The sequence below is a fragment of the Artibeus jamaicensis genome, unplaced genomic scaffold (assembly GCF_021234435.1).
Source record: "Artibeus jamaicensis isolate MK-2021 breed Jamaican fruit bat unplaced genomic scaffold, CSHL_Jam_final scaffold_1019, whole genome shotgun sequence".
NCBI classification, from domain to species: domain Eukaryota; kingdom Metazoa; phylum Chordata; class Mammalia; order Chiroptera; family Phyllostomidae; genus Artibeus; species Artibeus jamaicensis.
Window position 1 is genome coordinate 10143238 of NW_026522025.1, and position 26823 is coordinate 10170060.

Here is a 26823-nt window from a genome sequence, read left to right on the forward strand (position 1 = left end):
GCAGTAAAAATCTGGAGCACTGGAGTCTTGAAAATGCTGTGAAAATTTCAGAGAAGATGGCATTAATCTGGGTCTCTTAAGATGAGTTAAGAGCTTTCCAGGAAGATACCCAGAGAGGGCTGTCCTTCAAGGGGAAACAGCATTGGCAAAAGCGTAGTGATGCCCACAGTAGAGAGTGGGGATGTCAAGAGTAGCTGAAAAATGAAATGTATAGAATAAAGTAAAAAGAGGTGAGGATGAAAACAGGAAAAAGAATCAAGACATGGAGGACCTTGAGTGCCAGACTAGGAAACCCAGTTTTATCCTGCAATCCCACGATGGGTGCAAATCAGAGTTATCCACTGAACTCTTACAAAGTGCCAATACTCAGGCCACACTACCAGTGATTTCTAGTTAATTGTCTTGGGTAAGGCCCGGCCATTGGTGGTTTTTACGTCTCCCCAGGTGATTCTAATGTGCAACCGGGGTTGCAAACTGCTGCTGCCAGCAATCAGAAGTCAGGGGAGATTCTCCTTGTGTGCCCAGGGTGCTGTGAAGCTAAGAGAAGACATTCATTTTATTTCAACAAACATTATTAACACCGACTCAGTGCCAGGCCCTGTGCTAAGCTTTGTAAATATGGGGATGAGTAAGTCAGGGTCTACTGCTCTCTGTTTAGCTCTTTAGAGTTTATGAATCATGTTCACCTTCACTGTCTTATCCTGCCTGGGAATTGAGAGGGAATGTGGTTGCAGTCCTTCAGGGGAAGTGGTGCACATAATCAACTCGGTCATTGTGGTGCCTACCCTGAGGTCTGGCACTGGGCCGCAGTGGAGAAAATGAATTGAGCAATCTTTTATAGAGCAAAATCAATAGCATCAGAACAGCTAGCCGCACCAGCAGCTGGGGATGGAGGGAGGAGGAGAGAGCCAGGAGGAGGGAAAGGGGGCTTGTGAGAGAAAACAAGGACACTCTGGTGGAGAGAAGACACAGAAGTGTCATGGAGGGAGGAAGCAAAGGAGGTCCATGAGGAGAGTTGAGGGGTGAGGTTGGGGTTCCTGAGAGAATCTGAACAAAACCACTGTATCCCTCTTATCTTGAGCTCCCTCCACTGCTCAGAGCACTGAGTGTAGAAGTACATAATGTGAGAAAGTGTGAGGGAGAAACTAACCCTTACCAAGTTCCTGGTGCTGTGCTAGGTGTTTTTCATGCATTAATATAGTAATCTTCACCAATCACTAGTTTTACAAGAGAGAAAATAGAAATCCTAAACATCATGAGGCTACCAAACTCATGTGTGATAGAGTTATTTATCCCCTTATAGCTTTAAAAGAGATATTCAAAGTAGAGTCATTTTATAAAAGGAAAGATACTTCAAAAATAATTATTTTTCCACCCTCAGTCTACATGTAACTCATGTACAAGCTCAGAGTAGGAAAAAACATCACAGATAATCTGATGTAGATATGAGTGAATCCAAAGCAGGAGCCTCATTGGCCCACATAGCTCCAGATAAGACCTTCAATCTATCCCTGACCAACATGGTTCAGCTGTTTCAATGTCACCCCACAAAGCAAAACATCACTGGTTCAGTGCTCAGTCAGGACACATGCCTGATTTGCAGACCAGGTTCCCAGTTGGGGTACATGTAAACAAGAGGCAACTAATCAATGTTTCTCTCACACATTGATGTTTCTCTCCCTCTCTTTCTTCCTCCCTCCCCCTCTCTCTAAAAATAAGTAAATAAAATCTTTTTTAAGATAAGAGCTTCCATCTATGTGAAAACACAAGCGTTTAGGTTACATGAGGCAATGAACAAGAAAGGGAATGTCTACTGTATAAATGCAAAGAAAATATTTTAGAATCCTCATACACAATGTCCTAATGGGGAAGACCCATGAGAGGGATTGAGGCCTTCCCCACTGGGGCTGGAAAGACCTTCACGGTGGGAAATGAGCTCACTGCAACCTACCAGAGCAAGGAATGGGCCCCGTGGGAAAGCCCTTCTGGAAGGCAGCAGACTCCTGCTCTGACTCACCTGGCCTGTTAAATGGCATGATAGGTTTTTGAGATTGCTTAATTATATACCCAACTCAGACTAGCTTAGGTGAAGAAGGAATTTATTGGAAGGACTTTGGGCTATCTCACATAGATGGAAGTGTTGAACCGAACTGCAAGAATATGAGTTTGTACTGGGCCTTGGAGCAATTAGAATCCTGGATGTGAACTATAAGTTCTCCAGTTTCTCTTCTGCCCCTTCCTGGCTTTTTCCCACTGATTTCCTTGTCTATCACTACAGACTGCCTTCTGTTCTGAGGTGCAAAACATGGCCACTGACAGCTTCTGAGCCTCAGATTGACCTCCAGAGAAGTAAATTTACTTAGTTGCAGCTCAAAAAAATCCCAGAGAAGGCTTCTATAAGGGGTTCTATTTGGTTCAGCTGGGGTTGGTGCCTATGCCCCACTCTATGAGAGCAAGGTTATGTTCAACAATGTGGCAATATATCCACATGAAGGGGAGGTGGTGGGAATACTGCCAGAAGGAGGGAGAGGAATTAGGATTTTATACTCCATCTCACCAATAGAAATAAAACCCTTCAACAATGGCAGAGGGAGGTCAAGATGGTGGGAAGATTCTCAACACATCATTCATGTGCAAAAACAATGTGCAATCCAGAGAGAGAAATAAGACTCAGGCCTAAGTCTTCAAGGTACTCACTGATGTGGCAGATCATCATGTCCCACTTGTGGTCAGCAGGGTCATGTGATTGCCCTATGACCAACAGAAGGTGGTATGGGTCATTTTGAGACCTGCTCCATGAAAATGGCCCTCGTGCAGCCCTCCATGTGCTCTTCCCTTTCCAGCTGAATGCCAGGCAGATGAGCCCAACCAGCCTAGAGGCTGAGTGATAAAGACTGTAGAACCACAGGTGAAACAAGCTTGGCTCCCTAAAGCACTGCTTAGAAGAAATCCACTGATCACAAGCACACACACTGGGGCTCTTATATTTGCAAGAAAAAAAAACTTTATAGTGTTAAGTATTAAAATTTGGAGGTTTATTTACTACAGCTATTAGTAAACATTGCATTCACTGGAATTAACTACTCTGAGTTTCAGCTCTGTGGCAAATTTGTTGGATGACAGAGAATATCACTTTACTTCTTCAAGTCCCCCCATTAATTATACCCACATTGCAAGATGTTTTCATTAATGAATAGAGATAATGCATGTGAACAAATGTGAGTGCTAAATTACTTTACAATTTCAGGATGGAATATTACAAATTTGTCTCTGTATTGCTATTTCTCAAGTATGCCAAGATTTAATTTTAGTGGCTTATAAAGCTTTCAAGTTTCTCATTGAAAGTCTCCTACTTAATAAAGGAGGCAATATGGGTTATAAGAATATAATTTTTTCATAGAACTCAATAAACTTATTTTCACTTTGAATTGTTTTAAATAAGTGGCACTTAAACATTTTTTATTTCCTGAATTAGTCGGTATTAGAACATAAATAGCTTGTTCACCACTGATATCATGAAGCTTCATTTATATCTTGAAGAAATCAAGGCTGAATTGAAGGTCAAAAAGAATACAAAAATCTTCGTCCTTAGTAACTGGCAGCTCTGAGCCTTGAACCTGAATCATGTGCCTTCACATTAGCATGCCCTGCCATCTTCTTTGTGATTCCCCTCTATGAGGCATAACTAGTTCATAACTGCCATGGCCACTGTGTAGCCTCACATGACATTACGGATAAATGCCCAATCTCAATTAACCCTTACCTTCAACCTCACCAGAATGCTTTAATAAAGATGCATGCACCCCATTACACTAACAATTTCAACTTGTGCTCTTATGAGCTCCCTAGGAGCCATTTGTGTTTGATTTGAGGGCGAGTCTCCACTGCTGCTTTAGCCAAAATAGCATGGACGTTATCTGTTTTACCGATTAGGCTTCTGGATAAAATTTTCATTGAATGAGTTTCCTAGTGGTTTTGTGTGTGTGTGTGTGTGTGTGTGTTTTTGATAAAAGTGAAAGCCACTGAACCAAAAAACTGAATATTTGGGTCACAATGTGATGACGAGACCTTCATTTTCTAATGTCAAGTCTGTTACCTCTTATGTCTTCTGATGAGTATTTTCCTCTTTTAGGCTTCAGTTTCCTTGTCTGTAAAATGGAAAATTTAACAGCATGTGAGCTCAGCCCCCTTCTGATTTCACTTTAGAAAGTCCATGGGAAGAGACAGCTCAGGGTGCGTATTCAGCATTGGAGGTTTACTCACTGAAGGTGGGAGGAAGCAACTGTGAGGGGAAAAGTAAAAGTCAGGACAAAGAGATTTTAACTTAGTAAAAATTTTAATTTTATTAAAAAGCCAGGACAGAGGCACAACTTTGTGCCAATCGCTGTGCAAAGCAGAGAGAATATCACATTGAACCAAACAGACATGGTGCTCATGACGCCAGATGTTACGGTGATAAATGTCGACACAGAGGGAGGACAGTGGCTGTATTAGAGAAGGGGGAGAGCAGCAGGATGACATAAGCTTTGTTTGTCAGGGGTATTTCCTCACAAATTCAATCATTGTCTTCTTCACAGAGTCTTAACTCCCTCTCTCATGCTTCCAACCATTCTTCCAAATTGGTGGTAGAGGCTAGAAAGAACCCAGTTCTTCCTTGAATCATTATTCACTCATTCATTTTTAATTTATATAAGCATACCCTTACTGAGAATCTCTTACATCTAATCATATCTCTTACATCTAATCTCTTACATCTAACCATATCAGGCACTGAGAATCCAGAGATGAATTCAGCATGATACTGGGCCTCAGATGCTCGTGGTCTAGTGGGGAGATGTGCAGAGCACTTGGATGCAATATGCTAAGAGCTGTGATGGAGGGCCCCACAGGCAGGTGAGAGTGGAGCATTCACAGGTGGTTTTTCTCCACTCCTCAGGTGATTCCAGATTCCTCCTCCCTCCACCTCTCTGCACCGCACCTATGCCTCCCATATATGCTCCCTTATGCTGAATCAACAAGATCAGGCACAGACATCCACAGTGAAAAAATAATGAGGGTACCAGAAGGTCACTGAAAATAGAAGGCAGTTATGTTGCTTCGTGATTTAAAGTACTAAATGGTACATTTATTTCCATTAACTGCAATGGGATGGTGTTCTTGTGAATGATAACAAGGGGATTTTCATGACATCACTTTGGCCTATCTGGTTACAGAAACTACTAGGTTTCCTGCATGTTGAATGTTTCTGAAACATTGAGAAATAAAGGATATTCTGTACTTTACCTTTCTACCTCCCCTCCACTTAATTTTTTTAGTTATATTTTCTATAACTAAAGTGTGTATTTTTCCATTGTTCAGTTAGAAGACATTTACTGAACTCCAGTGCATGGCAGACACCGTGCTTTTTACAGACATATAAATAAAAATAAATGATCCCTGATCTGAAAGACCTAAGAGTCTCATGGGGAAAATAATCAAAAAGATTAAATTCAATATGATTGGTGCCATATGAGAAGTGAGAGCAGCATACACGGGGAGCACAGGAGAGAGACATACCACCAGCTAGGAGATTCTCTAAAAGCTTCTGTGAAGAAAACGAACTTGAGTCAGAGGTAAAGAATCCTGGTTTGTCAAGAGATCCAGGCAGAAGAGAGCTGTGTCCTGAGGATGCTGCCCCAGTGAACTGCCCAAAGTGGATGGGCTCATAGAGCTCAGAAACTCAGCATGGCACATGAGCTGTGTAGTCAGAGACACTTTATCCTCATTTTTCTTCTGCCTTCTCACCTGCTTTAAAGCATGTTTATGAAACTGAAATGAGAAAAATGAAGTAGATGGTGTGTTTCACACAGTATCTGACACCACCAAGTTTCATAAATGGTATTGGGCAGAGGGAGAATGTATGTGGGGTATATGAATATGCAGATCAGAGAGGAGCCCCCTGAGTAGGTCTTTGCAGCACTGAAGGATCACATAATGTAATAAACTATCTCCAATGAGTAGCCAAAGGTCACCAGCTCCGTGCCCCGGAAGTCTTACCTGTTTCAACTTTATCTATAGGCTGCCTTTCTGACTTCCAGATGGGTCAAGAACTAATGAACACTGGAGGAGATCAGAGGGAAGGAAGACTGAGGTCAACCTCCCTCCTTTGAAGTCTTCTCAACTGCTGCATTTTTGGCAGAAGGTCACAACTCCTGCCAAGTGGTCTTACCCTTGCCATTTTCTATATCTCTATATTTTGTTCACTGCTCCCTCCTGTTACCCGTTAATCACAAGGGCAAAAACAAACAGCTCTTCATAGCCCCAGGACACTGCATTATCCTAGTGGTTTCCATACAACCTACCCAAACCTTTATAAATGGATTCTTTATTTATTCACTTCTTCTTTAATCACCCAGTATGAGTATGCCATCTATTTCTTTTTTGGAACCTTGACAGACACATATTCTGTAAGTCTGCAAAGGAACTCCAAATATCAAATATATAGACCTGGGACTTCATTAAAGGTGGGGAGAAAATGTTTTTGTTAGGTACAGAATAAGAAACTAAACATAAATTAACATGTATGAGGAACCCATGGAAAAAGCCAAGGAGGGATGGGATTGAGGCTGGGAGATGGGCATGGGTAGGGAGGGAAAGTGGCGGTGGAAAAATGGACACAACTGTATTCAAACATCAATAAAAGAAAGAAAGAAAGAAAGAAAGAAAGAAAGAAAGAAAGAAAGAAAGAAAGAAAGAAAGAAAGAAAGAAAGAAAGAAAGAAGAAAGAAAGAAAGAAAGGAAGGAAGGAAGAAAGGAAGAAAGGAAGAAAGGAAGAAAGGAAGGAAGGAAGAAAGGAAGAAAGGAAGAAAGGAAGAAAGGAAGAAAGAGAAAGAGAAAGAAGAGAAAGAAAGAAAGAAAGAAAGAAAGAAAGAAAGAAAGAAAGAAAGAGAGAGAGAGAGAGAGAGAAAGAAAGAAAGAAAGAAAGAAAGAAAGAAAGAAAGAAAGAAAGAAAAGAAAAGAAAAGAAAGGAGAAAAGAAAAGAAAAGAAAAGAAAAGAAAAGAAAAGAAAAGAAAAGAAAAGAAAAGAAAAGAAAAGAAAAGAAAAGAAAAGAAAAAAGAAAAGAAAAGAAAAGAAAGAAACTAAACCAGCTAAGGATTAAATGAGAAGTGGGAGGCTCTCCTTTCTCTTCCTTCAACAACTGGAACAAATTGAGAACAGTGACCAAATTTTATCTGTCTTTTAACCTGTGCCCCCAAAATCTAGCTCAAAAACTGGGAAAAAGAATATGTGCTCAACATATGCAAAGTCCAGCAGAAGTGAGCCTACTTGAGTGTGGTTGGTAGGGTAATAAATGGGTGTAATAATTTATAGTTTTAATTTGAACATTTCACCTAAAATGTGTATGATGTGGTGTGCATGAGTGTGGTGCTGTTATGTTACTGAATTACATGCTTATGATTTTGTAATAAAAGATTTTGTCATAGAAGTTCTGGACTTTCTATGTCTTAACTAGGCTTCCACAGAATTACTAGTGGATAGAAAGTTGAGGGAGATAAGAAAAAATTCCATGATATATCCATATTGCTACTCTCTCTGTGCTCACACAAACACACTTATGTTATAATTACACCTTTTTAAAAACATTTCAAGAAGGCTTTATTTGGTCATTCCAATATTGATTAAAATGACATTGACTGTGGGGGGGCAGGATAAGAGAGAGCAATGGGGGAAAAGGCAGGACAACTGTAACTGAACAACAATAAAAATGTGTTTCTCTTAAAAAAATGAAATAACACACCTCTAAAGGTCCATCAGAAAAAAAAAAAAAAACCCTTCTTAACTTTGTGAGATCAGGACTTAAAACCGCAATGCCACAGGTGGGTAAGAAACTCTACAGTTGAATCCAAGACCTTAAAGCCAGATGGAAGCTTGGAGCTCATGTGGCTCAGCACTGCATGATGCTGACCACTCCATCTGAACACCCCACCAAGGACATGGAGACCCCTACCTCCTCAGGGATGCACACCCTTCTATGGCTTCTTAGCCCTTAGTGACAGGAAGGGTTTCTTTGAACAATTCAAAATCTACCTTTCTATAATTTCACCTCTCTCTGAGAAAAAGCAAACATCTTTCTGACAGATATTTCAGGCTGTTCCAGGGGCCCAAGATAAGGGCTTCCTATAAATCCCTGACTTTAAATATTGGCGGCCTCTGGGGTGTGATCTGCAGAGAACCAGAAGTAGCACGTGTCGAGAGAGAAACTTCTCTGTGTCCCAGTCTCATCTCCTGCCACCGAAAATGTCTTCAGTTGGAGTCACAACTGTGGGTAAAAACTTGTACTCAAGGGGCCCACTTTAAAATAAAAATGATCATTGTACATTTCTCTAAGAGAAGGGCTATGTTTTTCCACATGTTTTATATTGTGTCCAAGTGCAGGAATGCAGAACTGGGAGACTAGAGGTGTGTTCGGTGAGGCCAAATCTCATAGGAAGAGAAGGCACCCTAGGGAGCCATGGAATGAAAAATATCCCTGCATAGAGAACAGCTTTGCAAAGCACAGAAGAGGGGAGAGTCCAGCCCACTCAGATGCCACTGTAGTTGGTGAGTTTGCAGTACGCCTATGGAAGGAGGTTAGCTATGGACCGGAGAGGGTGCAGGACCCAACTCCGCTCCCTTCTAGCTGTGACCTTGGGTGAGTCACTTCCCCTCTGTGTGAAATGAGGAAGTGGGAGGGCTACATCATCCCTAAAGGCCTTCTTTTCCATAAATCAATGATTCTAAAAATGCCTCCCATTTCTATAGCTCTTCACAGTTCATAAAGTACATTACCTCATTTCATTCTGCAGCACTGAAGGCAAAACTTGGCAGAATTCAGGGTTGACCTTACCCTTTTCCCATGACTTTTCAACTGGAATGCAAAACTCAGAGCATGACCAACTTCTCACCTCTGAATCATTCTCTCAAGTAACTTATCACCCCCTTGTTCAGAACTCACCATATGCACAAACACACACACACACATACACACACAGTTTCTCAAGGGCAAGATGATTCTTCTTAAAAGATTTCCCATACTTAAATTTTAAAAAATAGTCTGCACCCCAACCCCAAGCCCAGTCAAAATCCTGAAGAGTAAAAGTCACTTCCAGTGCCTGGAGAATTAGGCAAATCACACTCCTGCCCTAGAAGCCCTTAATTATTGGAAGATTCAGGTAAAATTCCTGAACACAGGGTCTGAATCCAGGGTATAAGTAAAGGTATTTCTAATGGGGATTTATTAGTGAATGGAAAGCCTTTTGCTTCCTTACACTAGAATTTAAATTTGTATAATTGATCCAGAAGTATCTTAATAATTGAAACTACATAGTTATGGAAATTCTGGGAAGTTGCTTTTAGTCTAGACTCTAACACTACCTGGCTGGTTAACCTAGAGCAAGTTAACTAACATATCTAAGATCTGTTTCCTCATATAAGATTGGGGGTGACTTAAATGATCAATAAGATATGATTTGGTTTATTTTTTTATTCACTCAATACATACTGATTGAGCATTTACCCTGTGTGAGACATAATGGAAGATAATGGAATAAAAAACATTAATTGAAATTAAATGTGTGAGAGAGAGATAAAGACATAGAAACAGAGAGATAGAAAGAGAAATATTTCATGCCTCAGGGGCTCACGTTTTTGTTGGGGTGACAGATGTGCAAATAAATGAATGCAATAAAGGATCACTATGTAATGATAACCATCTACACAGGAGAAGCATAGGAGAAGGAATTCTTTCTAGTGAAAGAGTTAAGGAATCTTCAGAGAGACAGAGAGAGTGTGTGTGTGTGTGTGTGTGTGTGTGTGTGTGTGTGTGTGTAATGTTTAAGCTGAATCTGAAGGTAAATAAGGCAGAGAGAGGCTTCCCACCAACAAGGAACAGAGCAAATGAAGACAGGTTTAGGGGAACAGCTTCAAAGAAGGAGTACAAGAAGAGAGAGTGGTTACTGGAAGTGCAGGCAGAGCCAGACTATGTAGAGCCAAGTTAACCTACGTAAGACAAAAAAGAGTCACTTAAAGTTGTAGACAAGGGAGCAGCAACAGGTGAGCTCTGCATGCCGTAAATGTCATAGGGCGTAAACTGGAGGAGAAGAAGACTGAAGGCAGGAGCTCATTGAGCAAATAAAGATCACTATATTTTCCAGAGGCATTAGAATCAGAACTAAGTCAGGCTCTATGGAGATGAAGAGAAATGCGTGAATTTAATAGCCTTTCCAGGAACGTAACACGTGATTTATTTATTCAGCAAACATTTGCATAGCATTTACTATGTGCTAAGCACTGTTTTAAGCACTTAGAAAATTAACTCATTTAATCATCACACCAAACATATGAAATTAGAACTATTATCATCCTTATATTATGGTTATACTACAATATGACACAGAGAGGTTAAGTTACTTACCTACCCTATCACAGCTACCCTTGGGTCTATGTTCTTAACTGCTAATACCAATACCACTAATGTCATACTGCCAAGCGTGACTCTGGTTTGGTTGACTATTGAATAGACGGTCATGCAATTTACTTTCTAACAGAAGAAAGAACAGCTTTGGGGGAAAAGAACTGAGTTTATTTAAGAGGCCATTAATCAAGCCACCTGTGACATCATGGTGGAAAAAGCCCATCAAGGATCTGGGGAAGCAAGTTTAGAGCAGAGAAGAGATCCCTAGGCTAGATACCTAGATTTGGAAGTCATCTGTGTACAGATGGCAATGGTCACCAAGTGGGTGACCTGAACTGTCACTGGTGTGGCCCATGTGAAATGGCAGGGTGCGTTCTTCAAGTTACACATCTGGTTCTGATTGCACGTCAAGGACTGTTCCTCATTTCCTATGAAATGTTGGTTATTCTGCTAGTTGTGAACCATCTGTTGTCTAAGGACACAGTTATTTTCAACTAATGGCCAGGTTAAAGGTATTTCAAAAGACATGAAAATAATACAAAATTGAGTTGCTGACAGGAAATAGGACTTTGAAAGAGAAACTATGAAAAATTGAGGGAGATGAAACTTCTACCAAGATTTGATAACTAAGTCCTCCTTAATAATTGTGTTATTTAGTATTTAAAACCTACATGTAATAACTGGTATAAAACATCAGAAATGTAATTTGGTCATGTTATTTCTGTATTTACATTCCTTTTTTTAAAGATTTTTATTGTATTTATTGAGAGAGGGAGAAAGAGAGAGAGAAGCCTCAATGTGTAGTTGCCTCTCACATGCCTCCTGCTGGGGACCTGGCCTGCAACTCAGGCATGTGCCCTGAATAAGAAGTAAACCAGTGACCCTTTGGTTCATAGGCCAGCACTCAATCCACTGACTCACACCAGCCAGGACATTTTATTAAAAATTTAGTGAAAATGAATAATTACAGAAAGACCAGAGTTCAAAAAATTGCAACTAAAATCAAACCATCCTTACAATTTTGTAGTATGATGAAGTCTTTTCTTTATCATGTTAATGATACCTGTTGCCAAGCTCAAGACATGAGTTATCACAAATTCTGAATTAGTAAAAATGAAAAACAATGAGACATTTCTGGATTGATTTTTTCTTTTAGAAATCTACCTAAAGCAAATAATTCCTCCCTCCTATTTGTAAAGAAAAGAAGAAACTGAAAGTGATATCTTTCTGAACCTGAGCTAGTCATCTGCTCTCTGCCCAGGGTAGTTATGAAATTGCTTATCCTTTGAATAACTGTATCATGACTATGTATAGTATGTATTTTTAATGAAGAAATTTAAAATATTATTGTTGCAGTAGAGACTAGTGTCTGCAAAAAATGTTTTGCAACTCTGCATTAAAGGTTGAACTCATCTACTGAATAATATCTATACTCATTTAAAATTGGAATATTTTGTTTTCAGAGCTCAAGAAATTCTGAGATGATTTTATGGGAAGCAAAGACAAACCTCACTGATTGCAGGCAAGTCTCTTGATTCACATGCACTTCAGTTTTGAGTTTTTATTAATGCACTGGCCACTAGATTTTATAGGCTTTCTATCTATTGTCTCATTAAGATCTTACAACTGCCATGCAAAGGCAAAATTATTGTTCTTTATTTAAGAATGATGAAATCATAGTTCAGAGAGGGGAATTCACTTGTCCAAATTCATTCAGTGAATAAATGGCAAAACTGAGAACTCCACCACCATTCCAAGTTCACATTCAATTTGGGTGGGAATCAGAGTCTCTCCAGCTTCAGAGTCCTACTATTTCTTGATGCTAGTACTGTTTCTTTACTTCCCTGAAAGTCTGCCATCTATTTTTCAATGACTGAGTCTTATCCATCTTTCCACACAGTGTGTCAGAAGCCACCTCCCACCCAGCCAATATTGTTCCACTCTTTGTCTTTCCCTGGCTTAACCATCCATTCTTGTTGTCATCTGGAGCCAGGAGCTTCCCATGGACAAGTCCTACCTTTCCCACATAACTATATGTCCTCTCAATATAAACTTACCAACTCCTTGCAATGGGAGTAAGACTTGTTCAGTAAATTATTACCAAGTTAATTGAAAATTGCTTGTTCTCTTGAATATTGAACACATTGAAATATAAGTAAGAACCTCAGATAAAAGTCAAAATATCAACTTTAGTGTCTGTACTGATTTTTGGAGGATGCATGCTAGCATGAGAACCAAAATGGCTTTCCTAGCACTGAAAACAAAAACCTGGCACCTTAGATTTAGTTACAGCATGGTTAGCCAGGGAAGGTGTGTTCAGGTAGCACCCACAGCATGACTAAGCAGGAAAGAAGTTAATTGCAGGAGAGTGACCCTGCTTCTTCCCAAGAAGAAAAGAAAACAGGGCATCCCTGGTTATTCTTAATTTTTTCATAAAGTCTTGACACGTCTCTTGGGATGGAGCCACTCCATAAGAAAGAGAGATTAAGAACATGCATAAGACAAGGTATAGAAAAAAGACATTCACTTCCAACAGTGTTAAAAAATACCGAATTCTCATCCATTCTACATTTACTAAATATTAAAAAAAGAGGAACAATGGCATCCTCTACGAGACCCCTGAGAGTACCTGAAAAACATTAAAGATTCAATCATAGTCATAATCATAATAACAAAAAATATACTTTGTATTTACTATATGCTATATATTATGCTGTGCTTCAAATCCCTAGAATTACCATATGTTTAACACTATCATTATTCCCATTATACCAATGAGGATTATCAAAATTAAATAAAATTTCCAAGGTCACATATCAAATAAATGGCAAAGTCATGACTAAAATCCAATGTTTCTAACTCTAAGGCTCTTAATAATAATAGCATGTAGGTATCCATTCCTACTGTTGCCTACAAGATAAATAATTTCAAGACATATGACCTTTACTTACAATTCTCAAATACATGTGTGTATATGTATATAAGAATATATAATATGTATATATAATATGTATATGTATAATAAGAATACATATATATAAGAATTATATGTATATACCATCAACTCTCTTAAAATATGACTTCCAGAAGCTGTTAACCTTTTATTCTTAACGTCTACCAAAGTGGTTATCAATGTCAACATATATGCATGCTGAATAGAGGCAGCTATTACATAATGTTAAGTGTGATGTACTTAAAGTCTAAATACTCAGGTTTGAAAGCCAGCTCAGACATTTAGTGACCATGACAGGCTATTTTGAACAAATTACTTAACATCCCAGATCTATTTTTTAAATGGAGTAATAAATCATTACATAGTGTTGTTATAAAAACTAAATTAGATGGTCTGCATAGTGTGTAGCACAAGTCTGGCACATAGTAAATATAAAAAATTGTTACTAAGAGGAAGGCAATAGATGAGAGGGAATGAGGAAGGAAGGCTATCATGAACTCTATCTTGGCAGTGTTCTTGTAGGAGGAGAATTGAGGGAAGAAAAGAAGATGGAGAGGAAGAAAAGCTACAGCAAGAAAGTGTAAATGTAAGTTGTTTATTCAAGTATTGAGCAGTATCATAACAGCAGGAAGCATATTTTATTGTCTGTGTCTCCTACGACTAGCAGAATGTGTACTTAGAATAGTAACTCCATAAATGCATATGGGACAGGATCAATTTTGCTGCAAGGTCATTCTAGACCCATGGTTATTTATCAGACAGCATCTTTGCTTCTCAGACTCTCCCTGACTCTCCATCTGACCTCAATTGTGTTTCTTTTGCACCAATAAATACAACCCCCTTCCCTCACCACTGGTAAATAATTCCCTTCATGTGGGGCTACCAATCATGGCTATGGACAGAACACTAACACTTTTTTGGACCTCAGTTTTCTTAGCTGTAAAATAGGGAGATTGCAATAGCTTCCCCTTAAGGATTCTGGTAGAAATATAATAACCAAAGCATTTAAACAAAGTTTGGCAGCTTGATGGTTCTTTCTTACACACATACCCACTCTTCACCATAACCTTCTGAGGTAGGGAGTAAGACTTGTGTAAAGAAACAAGCACTCATTTTCATAGTAATCTTATCTCAGTTCTTACTGTATCAAAATATGTTGTGTTATTACTGAGCTTAGGTTAATGCACAATATTTTTCTCAGTTTTCAAACAATATAGTTGTTTAAACATATGTATTGTATTAACACTCAACTTTGTATAATGTTTTATAGTCGGACAATTTTCATTGTCTTTTTTTTCACTTGGCCCTCTTGGCAACAACATGATGAAGCAGAGCAGCCACAATAATCGCTATTTGGTAAAAGAAGAAATACAGCAGAAAAATAGTGGGTCCTGCCTTAGGCACCTGGCTAATTACAAATCTGAGGCCAAACTCATCTTCCCTAGTGCTGAAGCTCAGATCCTGTCTATTCTCACAGACTGGCATTATTGGGGAAGGAGGCAACAAACATGGAACTGTTGTCAGAGCCCTTCTCTGGCACCATAAAATTATTTAACTAACAAGAGTAGAGTGAGCACAGCCCAACAAAATCCTCAGCCTCCTGCAACGGTGTAGGGGAGCTGCCATTAGTCCCATGTTACAGTGACAGAACTTCCTCCTGCTAGAGAAAGATTTTCACAGATATGTCAGAGATGAAAGTCTCCTCTACCCACTACTGAGCTAAACAGAACATAAGCTCCTCAGTCCTAGGCTTTCTAGCTGCACTTCTCAGGTCTGCAGGGGAGAGTAAGAAGGAAGCCCTGACATGCCAGCGTGGCATCTCTTTTACCTCTTTCATGGACTGAGCCTCCACCTAACATTTCAATTCAAGAAGATTTCTGCCACTATTAATAAATAGATAAATAATCCAAAAATCACAAATCTTGTCTGTGCCTTCAGTTGATATTCAGATCTTCTTTATAGCATCTACAAAAACTTATCCAAAGAACTTGACAACCCCACTGATAGGAAAATAGCTACTGCAAGATGCAGTTCATGTCATCTTCAACTTTTAAGAGTTTCTTCCTTGCGTTAAGCAGTGATCATGAAGTTTATTGCCCTTTTGTCTTAAGTTAGGGAGATAATAAAAATATTAACAACCTGCAGAGCTGCTGCAGTGTATGCCATCCGCATTTCAGCCCAGGTCCGAGTCAACACTAAGGCCATACAGAACAGGCGTAATTGCTTATCTGCCAGAGGTCCTTTTCATAAGGTGCATGGGGTTAGAAGGAGGTAGGGCAGGGGGGAGGAAGCCACCAATTCAAGGCACTTCAGGGTTGGTTGGGATTCATGACATTCCAATTCTATGAGTATTCCTTGTTCTTAGTTGATTTTTAGATTTCAGCCTACACACCAACAAAATGTAGAAAGATTCATTTTGATCCTTATAAATATTGATATTATCAGCAATGAGGGACCTGGCATTCCTGTCTTTAAATAAAATGTCAATATACTTCATTATTATGAGTAAAATAAATAGCATTTTGAAAGCAGAACTCCACTAGATTCAAGAAAAATAGTAATATCCATAAGCCTATTTATTGACTAGTTCATGTAGTCAACATATAGAAATTAGTTTAGTATAATCATTAAAAGCAGGAATATATTTGCTTTTTGAGTTTAATGTCCAATTGCAAATGTCATTCCTTAACTAGAACTGGATGATAGGAACACTATTTAGTACACAAATTTTCTCTGTTCCAAGCTAAATGGTCACAGTTTCTTCAACTGCATCAATTTCATGCCTCATGCTGGTGACTTCTCTGTGTACTCTGCAAATTCTAAACATCCTTAAAATAAGTTGCTCAAAAGTTGACTTCCACAGTGCATGTGCATTTGCTCGTTAATCGAGGTAAATTTTACTCACGTCAGGATTTCTGTGTCTTTGCAGAAATATCCTGTCAATTTACAGGGGTGGGAAAAAGTAGGTTTATAGTTGTTTGTATGGAAAATAATATAATAATTAATAAAAAATCATATAAGAATAAACTCTGTGTTTCTCATACTCACAATTGTAAACCTACATTTGCTACCCCCCCCATATTAAACCCAAGACTAATTAAAACTCAACTACTGCATCTCAAATTTTGGTGTGCATGAAGCTCACCTGGGTGTGTTTGTTACAATTCCAGATTTATGGTCCCAACATAGAATCCTAATTTAGTAGATCTATGGTGGAGCTACTAAAGTTCAAGAATCTGAACCTCAAAAATTTCTGCACCCCAGTAATTTTAGTGTTAGTCACTTCTGGAGTGTACTTTGGATTTTTGGATTTTGGCCTGCACTTCAGGAACACTTCTTTAATTCTATCTCATGGATGCTTTAGGTAAAGTACATCACCTAATGGTGTTCTTTGAGCACTTGGATTTAAGTGTCCAGGTTCATAATTTTGCTTCAACCCCTCTTAAATTCACCACTGCAAATTTGTAGTGTTAAAAAAAAAAAAAGCAGAGGTATTGCAGATAAGAAGACTTGAATTCAAAACCTGGCTCTGCAAATGATGGTCTTGAGTAAGTCAGTTAAATCCCTGACTTTCAAGCTCCTCATCTGTAAAATAGGAGAACACATTCCTGTATGGTTTATTGTATAAATTAAGGTAATCTATATACTATTGAAGTACAGTGGAGCTTGCAGCTGTTCTATACATATTAAGTTCCCTCACTCCATTCCTCCATTACCCCACCATATAGACATCTTTGGGAAAACTGATATTATCACCCAATTAATTAATATATACTTCTTTCCAGGTCCCCATCATTGGAAAATTTTGTTGGCTTTTTACCTCTGTCTTCCTATTAGCCAGGGGTACCCAATCAGATGTGTAGATGGGAATGCCCTGGGAGCATCTTAAAAGTACTACATTCCTCAAATAAAAATCTCCAGAGGTCAAGCCTAGGGACACATGGGTTTACAAATCTCCCAAAACGATTTTGATTATGCACCTTGACTATAGAGTCACCAATCTAAATAATTGGTAATAATGTGGTTTACTATGCATCGAAACCCATAAAAAAGTTCAGAGCCTTTGATCTGTAAGTATTTACTCCTAGAAATGGGCTCTGAGGAAATGACCATGTTGACACAAATATTTGTTTACTAGGATTTTTAATACAGATTTCTTATTAAGTATAAAAAGAGGGAAAGAGAAGAGGAGGGAGAAGAATTGAAGGAGGAGGTGAAGGAGAAGGAGAAGAAAAAGAAAGAAACCTATTACTCAGGAAAAAACATTAGCCACCCCCCAAAATAAATGGTACTTCTTATTCCACAGTACAATGGGGCCCTAAATTAGCTGCTATATTTTATAATGGTTGCCAAAGAGTATGAGAGTTATGACCTAATTTTTTGTTGTTGAAAATATAAATGTGAGGGGGGATATAGAACAAAGGGTTACCAATATTAACCGGGTGTTAGTATTATAGTTATTTTAATTTCTTTTATATTCCACTTTCTAAATTTTTTCTACAAAACATAATTTTTGTATCAAAATTTGAAAATGTGCTATCTTTCATGAACTATGAATATATTGCTAGAAACTCTCTCCAGCTTAATATTCCTCCATTAATCACAATTTTCTTGGCTCCCACTACTTGGTTCTAAGGTCAGGTTACATGCAAGTACTGTGCTAAGATGTCTCACAGATGTTATTTCAAATGACCAAAACAATGTAATATGGTATGTACTATTATTACTCCCATTTTACAGATGAAGAAAATGAGACTTAGCTTGATTAGATTACTGCTCAGGATCAAAAACCAAATGATGGGAGAAACTGGGTTCATAATTTACACTGTAGAATAACAGCACTCAAAAGAGACTCATATTCTGAGAAATAGAGGGAGACAATGGTTGGGAGAGGTTTACGGAGTACACGAGATCTCTCTGTATTATTTCTTACAACTGCATGTGAACCCACAGATATCTCAAAATAAGAAATTTAATTTTTTAAGGGATTCACATATAACCTTATGTGATTCCAACACCTGACTTTTTAAGCCACATCAGTACTAAATTGACCCTACTTTACTGTCATCTGGCCTTTCTTTCTCCACCTTGCCCAGTTAAGATACCCTGAGTGACTTTATTAGAATTTTACAAAACCCCAATTTGATTTCCTCTATGGTGTGACTCTGTTTAAACCTTTCAAGGAGCCATTTGCCAGATCTGCTAGAAGCAGCAAAGGGGCATCCTGTAGATTTTGGTGCCAAGAAGAAGCACAGTAAGGAAGGTAAGAGTCAATGGGCATTTTGCCTGACTAAGGACTCTGGGATTGGACCTCAATAGATATGCAAATTGAATTCTGTGTAATTTGTGCTTTTCAATAACCTCAGCATGTGTTGGATGTGTACAAAAAGAACCATAAAATAAAATTGCAGACAAAGGGGGGAGTCAGAACACAGAAAGGGGAAGAATTGGTTTATTCCACAAGCCAAACAATGGGTCATAATAAATTCGCCAGCCATTAGCTCTTTGGTTTCATGGAACAAAGAGATTGAAATGAAATGGGGAAAAAGAAAATCACAGTTAACTGTTAGGTGGCTGGCCTCCTTCCATTTGGCCGACCAGACAGATCACAGGATGAGCCAGGGAGCTGCCCCGGGCATCTGCTACCTCCATGGGGCAACCCCCACTGGTTTGCAACCCAGCCATGGCTCTTCCATATGTTCAGGTGCCATCGAAGCAATTTTTCCTCAGGAAAAACATGTAATAAAAAGATCTGATTGTGTTTTAAGCAGCTATGAGTTAATCCATAGTTACATGCTCCCAAAAGAATTATAAGATACACGGGGCATGAAAGGAGAAGTGCAGATATAAAGTAAAAAACAGATAGAGGCATGCAGAAAGAAAGTGAAAGAGAAGCAGAGAGAAGAAGAGAAGAATTGATAAAGATGATAATAACCAGGACTACTATTGCCAGTGTTGTTTCTCCCACCAGCAGAGCCATCATCATTTTGGGGTATTAACTGTGTCTTCAAACCTTAGGGCAGCCCTTTCCAGCAGAACAGACCTCTGGCAGCCCTCCACACACTTCCTAGGAATCCAATGAAACTGTCGTCTTCTCTGAGTATGTCTCAATCACTAAACTTCCCACATTAGTTTTTAGTTATCTTGTAATTTGTCCATTCTCCTAGTAGGCACCAAGGTCCTTGAGAGTAGAGTCTAGAATTCAAATATGTATCCTAAATACCAAGCATTAGGGCTGACCCATTTTAGATACACAACTAATATTTATAAAATAAATGAATAAATTTTGAATGGAGGAAGGATGGATGGATGGATGGGTAGATGGATGGATGGATGGATAGATGGATAGATGGATGGATGGATGGATGGATGGATGGATGGATGGACAGATGGATGGATGGATGGTTGGTTGGATGCCAAAGACTCTAATTCTTACATTAGCCCAATGAGTTGGCTGTTATTATTCCCATTTTACAGATAAAGAAAGTAATGCCTAGAGAAACCCATGTCTATCTGATTCTTTACACTGTAGAATAACATCACTCAAAGGAGACTCACATCCTGAGAAAAAAAGGGAGACAATGGTTGGGAAAGGCCTGCAGAGGAAGTGGATGGGAAAAGAATAAGAGACAGAAACTTGGGGAAGAAGTTGGGGTAGAGCTAAAAGGAAGTTCCACTTGGCACCCTCATAATAGAGGACAAGGTTTTGGCTTTATCTGAAAAACAAATAAAGTCAGGGGTGAGCATAAGCCAGAAATGGATGATATCATATTAGCATTGAATCAGGATTTTAAGAAAGACTCCTAAATCCTATTTGGCTCTGGTAGCAGGTAGTCTGGGGCTGGGTATTTGCAAATTGGCAAAGGTCATTCCTAGTAGTCCTAATACAAAGTGAAAGTCAACAGATATTTGACAAACAAACAGAAGTGCTCAGAGATTCTGGTGTTTACATTAAAAAGAGGAAAATTGTGAGGCAGTCTTTCTTGAGTGAGGCTAGAACAATCTTGCTCTTAAAGACATAAGCCCCATGGACCCTACTTGCCATAATTTTCAGAGTAATATGATTTTTGACAAATTCATTAAGCAATAAGACATGACAGATTGTAAATTGCTTCACTGTTAATTTATGTCCACTATATTGTTAGGCACCCAGCCAACACTTGGTCCTATCTGAGAGCAAAGATATAAATTGCTGTGTTGTAGCCGTCTGGAATGCTTCGTGAGGATCTGAAAGTGCTCAAATCCTAGAATCTTCAACATATAGAATGAGAACTCAATCTCTTTTTCAAGCATTAACTTCCACTGAGTGTACACTTTGGAATAGCTATCTCTCCTGAGGAGAGTTTAATCAATGTCATGATTGCACATAGCTTGCTTTCGAGAAAGTGGTGAACCCTGCACTACAGGTAAAAAGCCATTACTTACGTAGTAAAGAAAAGTAGTCATCAGTTCTAGAATAGTAAGGATGAGGGGAGGGGATCAGGGAAGGCTATAAAAGAAGATAAATTTTGAATTGGGTCCTAACACAGGATTTCCCCAAAGGAAGTTCACTGCATGAAAACCAAAGGCATGAAACTATGATGTGTTCAAGGAACTTGAACAATTTGGTGAAACTATAACTCACTGTGCATGGAGGACAATTACAAGTGGGTTGTAAAATAATGTTTACAATATCTATGTTAAACATCTAGACATTTATTCAACAGTTCCCTTCTCTGCATCTCCATTGCCACTGCCTAACTCAAACCCTTATTTTTCCACTTGAGGATTGAAGACTGCCATCAAGAATAATTGACTAGATTAACCATTAGTTATTAAGCAGGATGTAACCCCTCAGACTAGTTATTTTTGGTTCCTGAACCCAATTCCAATGTGTATGTGGAGTCTTCCTCACACCAACAAGCAATTCTCAGACACCAGAATGGTGTTCAAGAATTCAACTCAATTCTCCTGAATTCTGACACTATGTAGTTGGAGAGAGCATCTGATTCCACGTGTAAAGAGCTCAGTTGCAGAAGACAGCCCTCCACTTCAGATGGCTATTGCAAGGCTAGGTTTTTTCCAGGACTTCCGACTGATAGACTATAAATCAGAGGTTCCTACAACCCCATTTTAAGATTTTATTAATCTGCTAGAGCAGCTCACAGAAGTCAGGGGAACATTTTACTTACTAGATTACCAGTTTATTATAAAAGTATATAATTTAGGACAGCCAGATGGACGGGCTATACAGAACCAATATGAGGAAATGGTGCAGAGCTTCCATGCCCCCTAGGAGCCTGCCACTCTCTTCCACATCTCCATGTGTTCACAGTGTGGAAGCTCTTCAGACTCTCTCCTTTTGGGTTTTTATGGAGGCTTCATTTATTTCATAGTCATGATTTATTAAACTATTGGCCATTGGCTATTGATTCAGCCCCTCTGCTTTCCCAAAAATTCTCAGGTGGGTCTGAAAATTTCAATTCTCTAATTACCTGGTTGATTTTCCTGAGAACAAGCCCCCACTTGCAAGTGTGGTCCATAAGTCGCCACATTAACTTAAAAAGAGATATTTTTATTTATCTCATCATAGGAAATTCCAAGGGGTTTGGGAGCTGTGAGCCAGAGCCTATGGACAAAGACCAAAGGTATATGAGAAATGTACTTGGATCATCTAAATGATCAAATATATATTTCTTCTAAATCAGTATAACTCACTGGTACACTATGCTGATAACTAGGTAACAATCAATAATAAAAGGAACAATGGCTGTTATATACTGATCACTGTCAGAGTGACTCCTCCTCCGGAGTCGCTCTGCTCAGACTGGAGCACTGGATTAGAACATAGCCCCTCACTGGTGCCTTTTGGTGGGGAGATTTTCCAGGCCTACTTCCTGATAATCCAAGAAAAAAGTTCAGGTTTCTTCTTTTTTGTCTAATCATCTGGGGAAAGATTAGAGGAAAACTTGAGTTTTGAACAACGAATAACTCCATGGTACCAGTCCTATTCCTTATTTATTCTCTCATGCTCCTTCCACACATCCCTAGCCTGAAATCAACAAATAAATTCAGCTCCATGGACTTGATTCCTCTTTAAGTCTCCACTGGGCATATATAGTACATTTACACAATGGAATTCTGTGCAGCAGAAAGTAAAAAGGAGCTCCTACCATTTGCAACAGCATGGATGAAACTGGAAAGCATTATGCTAAGTGAAATAAGCCAGGCAGTGAAAGACAAATACCATATGATCTCACCTTTAACAGGAACCTAGTCAACAGAACAAATGGACAAGCAAAATACACTGAAATAGAGCATGGGCTGACAGTGACCAGAGGGGAGGGAATTTCAGGGGAAAAGAGGAAGGGTTTGCAGGAACAAGTATGGGGGACACATGGACAGAAACAAGGAGAGGCTGGAAATAGAAGGGAGTGGGGGAGGGCTAGGGGGTGGGCTGGAATGGGAGTAAAAGGCAGAAAACTGTACTTGAACAACAACTAAAAATTTAAAAAATAATAATAAGAACAAAAATGTAAAAAAGAAAAAGAGAAAGAAATTGCAGGAACTGATTCATAATTTATGGCAGCAGAATTGAGGGACTTGTACTCTGAAAAGAACCAGTTGACCTGGGTTTTACTGCTCCTTCTCACTTGCCAGCACTATGGCCTTAAGCAAAGACACATCACCTCTAGGCTGCTAGAGGAATTAAAATGAGATCATGCATTTGCAAACCTCTGGCACAGAGTAGGACCTCAAAAGAAGCTTATTTCATCTAAATCTATAGTCAGCCATAGTGTGTGGCAGACCCTGGCCAGCAGAGCCCTCCTGTTGTGGCTGACAACAAAAATGAATGCACAGGCGACAACAATCCTGTGGAGAAAAGGGGGATGGCATGGTTACTCTCTCAAGGGGAGAGTGCCTATGGGTGCCTCGGCCACTCCCTCAAGAGGGAAGCACCTGGACCCTTGCCTAGACAGGCTTTTATTGTTTTTCCCCGGTCTTACATCAGAGAAAGATTTATTACCTATTACATAGAATATTATTGTCTATGTTTTAGGTACAAGCAAGGAAAAGAAAATAACATGCAGAGGGGAAGGGTGATGAGCTGATTAGCTCTCTCCTTGGGAATATTTCCACAGGCTTTGGAAATTACCTTGAAGATAGACAATACACATTGTTGTTTTAGACCAGGGTGATGGAGTTTTAGCAAGAGCAAACTATAACAGTCTGTATGCATTTTCTAGGCCTGCTTCCCACAGGAAAACTCGGTTTGAAGGTCTGCCTCCTGCCTACCACTTCGTTTCTACAGGTTTCCATATAGAGCTGAGTCACATTTGCCAGGCTTAAACAAACTGGTCCCCTACAAGGGTGAATCATGAAAAATAAGCAATGTTCATATGGGAAATGTCCAATGTGTTGGAAAAAGGCTGCAGATCCAAGGAATAAGCTTAATGAAAATCATCATCATGATCCCTTGACATTGAGGGGTGTTCTTAATGCTTTATCCAGTTATTTTCAGCCCCCAGAGACCTTTTATTAGCTCACACTGCATACTGATATTGTTCACAAAATTGGAATGCTTTATTAGTCTTCTTCAACCTATACACAGTGAGACAGGTCCCAGGAGTGGAGGGAAGTTTTGTTTCATGTGAATACAGCTATGTGTGAAATGCATTGAGTCCTTGGGGATTCCTGACATAATTTAGATGTTCTTTGCTTGCCCACTGAAGCAGGCTTTATATGGAAAAGTCTTCCTGTCATCTCAGTAATGGGAAGCAGACAAGGTGCAGTAGACAGAATGCTGGTCTTGGTCTCAGGAGGCCTGGGTTCCAAGGCTCATCTCTGTCAACTGGGAGACTTCCAGCAAATTAACTTCTCTGAACCTCAATTTGCTCATCTAAAATAAAAATAATATCACCTACTACTTGGGATTATTCCTTGACTCAAATGATACAACTTGTGTGAAAGTACTTTATGATTCATAAAGTGCCAACAATTGTGAGTGTTACAAGTTTCATCAGTATTATTTATGGTGATGGAGTGTATAGGCTTTGTTCCCAGCTAAATCTTTCAGTCCTCATGTCCCCATTTTCACTTGGCTACTATGTCTATCATGCAGGGTCACTGCAGGAGACATAATTCATTTCCAGATTTTCAAATGGGGAGGTTATTGAAACTACTTAGAAAGTTGTGGGCAGAATTAAGGGAATAAACAAGGGATGGTGAGGTGCTAAGAGGCCAGTAATAGCTAAAAGCAGTTACCTTCACAATGGCTAAAGCAGCAAAAAGAATAAAAGGCTTCCACCAGGACTCAGTGAGGACCAGAGCCCTAAATGAGGATGAGCTACTGAAAGGGATACAGCTTTTGTCAGATGTAGGATGTTAAGACAGGGAAACTGATTTCCCACTTCTTGTACCCACTCAACTCCCAGAAGGCAACCAGCAAGAGATTCCAAATAATGCAATTCACATGATCAAATTCTCAAAGATTAAGGTCTTCACAGTCATCTTTGTCCTATATTCTGCTCTTTATAGTGTTTTATACATGATACAAAGACAGCAGCAAAACTGGTGGCTCGGAGCTGAATTCTTAGCCCTATATGTCTGTATTCAAATCCCGAGTGTCACTTCTAGCTGTATAAGTTGGGTAAATTCTTTTAACTTCTCAGAACCTCAGTTTTGTCATCTATTAAAAGGGCCTTATAAAAGTGCCAACTTCATAAGTTAATTTGAGTATTAAATTCAGTAATATCTGTAAACCACTCTCCAAGGTGCATAGTAAGCATTCCCTAAATATTATTGACGTTGCTGTTCTACTTTCCATACACCCATTTTCTACTGCTCCTCCCTCTCTCAAATTTCCACCCCAGAAATACTTCTCCATGGAAACCTCAACTTTTTACACATGAACCTATTTAATAATTCTACCATTTTTTTCTAACTGAAACCTGGGTCTCCCTGGTAGACTGTTCATAATTATTTCTTCTTTATTTGACTTGTTGGCAGCATTTGAACTGTTGACTATTGCTTTCTTCTAGAACAGCCATCATCTCTTAATTTCTGTGTTCCTATTTCCTGGTTTTCACTTTGCTTTAATAGACCATGTTCAAAACTGAATTTATTTTTTTCCCACAAAACATGCTCCTTTCCTCTTACCTATACCATTCAATTGCTTAAACCTGGATGTCTTACCTCTTTCCACTCTGTATGTCCAAAACCCACAGGGCTACATACACTAACCTTCTAAATTCTCTCTACAATCCATCTAGTCTTCTCCATTCCCAAGAACACCATATTTGTGTGAGCCATCACCATCTCTTGGTGACTATATTGCAATAACTTCCTAAGTGGTCTCATTGTCTCTTGTCTTTTATTCTTTACACTGTAGTCAGAAAAGTTAACCTAAAGAAAACACTTCCTCATGTCACCACCCTTATTAAAAACACCTCAGTAATTCTCCATCACCCTCATTAAAAAGCCCACTCTCATAATTGCTAGCAAGACCCTCTATGACCTAACCCTGGACAATGACTAGATAGTCATTTAGAGTGACTCCTTTATCTCACCTGACCCCAGTTATATCAAGTAACTTATACATCCTCTAACGTTCCAACTTTCTCTCTCCTCTGGGTATTGTACGTGCTGACCAGGACCCGCCATCCCCAAATTATATTTGGCTAAGTCTCAATTGCCCTTTGCAGCTCAGATTAGATGCCATTTTCTCTGGTAACCTTTCCTGGCCCTGAAATTCTAATTTAGTTGTTCCACCCAGGTGTGCTCCAATGACTTGAAGTGCTGATTCTATGCAGGCAGGGATCACATTGGTTTTCCACCCTTTGGAAAGAAAAAGTTAATATTAAAATCCACATCTAGCTCAATATCCTGCTTTGGGAGAAAACTATCTTTAATTTAATTATCTTTTTGAGTGAAAATATACTGCATGGATATTCCTCAAGACTGGAAACTAAGTAAATTATTTTATGTAGCAGTTATTGCCCCCTTCCTCCAGGCACTTGCTGTAGTCAGGGTTTTGTATGCCTTATCACACAAAATCTGCACAATAAGCCTATGTGGTAGGTACAGACATGCTTCCCTTTTCACCATGAAGAAACTCAGGCCAGAAAGTTGGTATATTTTTAAGTACTAGGGTAAGTAAGCCCAGATTCAATGCAGGTTTTTCTGATTCTGGAAACTGAGCCTTTAACTTCCATGGCGTTTAGCCTCTCATAACGCTTCCAATATCGTGACATTTGATGGTTTGAGAGTGGGGTTTTGCTTCATAAATGTTAACACTCAGTCCTCCTTCCCTTCATGATTCCCAACTGAGGAAGCTTGCACACAAAAATAAGTTGTAGAAAAGAAACAAGTTTAGTTATTGCCCAGTTCAGCATTTCTCCAACAGCTGGGGTGAATCACATGGCTGGCACTGGTAGGCGTGAGAAGGGCTTTTCACTT